Below are 1,232 nucleotides of genomic sequence, written 5' to 3'. Positions count from 1 at the left end.
TGCAACCAGTACAGTATCATCCGCAAACAACAACTGATTTTTCTCCCATTCATGGTCATTCTCGTTTACCAGTTTCAATCCTCGTCCAAGCACTTGAGCATTCACCTCTCTCACCACTCCACCAACATACAAGTTAAACAACCACGGCGACATCACACATCCCTGTCTCAGCCCCACTCTCACTGGAAACCAACCGCTCACTTTATTTCCTATCCTAACACATGCTTTATTACCATTGTAGAAACTTTTCACTGCTTGCAACAACCTTCCACCAACTCCATATAACCTAATCACATTCCACATTGCTTCCCTATCAACTATATCATACGATTTCTCCAGATCCATAAACGCAACATACACCTCCTTACCTTTTGATACATATTTCTCGCATATCTGCTTAACTGTTTTACCCTTAATCCTATTAATCAGTACTCTACCATACACTTTCCCAACTACACTCAACAAACTAATACCCCTTGAATTACAACACTCATGCACATCTCCCTTATAGTGGTACAATACATGCACAAACCCAATCTACTGGTACTATTGACAACACAAAACACATATTAAACAATCTCACCAACCATTCAAGTATAGTTACACCCCCTTCCTTCCACATCTCAGTTCTCACACTATCCATACCAGATGATTTTCCTACTCTCGTTTCATCTAGTGCTCTCCTCACTTCCTCTCTTGTAATCTCTCTCTTATTCTCATCTCCCATCACCGGCACCTCAACACCTGCAACAGCAATTATATCTGCCTCCCTATTATCTTCAACATTCAGTAAACTTTCAAAATTTTCCGCCCACCTTTTCCTTGCCTCCTCTACTTTTAACAACCTTCCATTTCCATCTTTCACTGTCTCTTCAATTCTTGAGCCAGCCTTCCTTACTCTCTTCACTTCTTTCCAAAACTTCTTCTTATTCTCTTTATATGAACAACCCAATCCCTGACCCCATCTCAGGTCAGCTGCCCTCTTTGCCTCACTTACCTTGCGCTTTACTTCCACATTTTCTCTCTATACTTTTCATACTTCTCTACACTATTACTCTGCAGCCATTCTTCAAAAGCCCTCTTTTTCTCTTCCACTTTTACCTTCACTCCTTCATATATATATATATATATATATATATATATATATATATATATATATATATATATATATATATATATATATATATATGTACATATATATATATATATATATATATATATATATATATATG

This window comes from Palaemon carinicauda, chromosome 39 (genome assembly GCF_036898095.1).
Source record: "Palaemon carinicauda isolate YSFRI2023 chromosome 39, ASM3689809v2, whole genome shotgun sequence".
In the NCBI taxonomy this organism is placed as follows: Eukaryota; Metazoa; Arthropoda; class Malacostraca; order Decapoda; family Palaemonidae; genus Palaemon; species Palaemon carinicauda.
Note: the sequence above shows the minus strand (reverse complement) of the source record.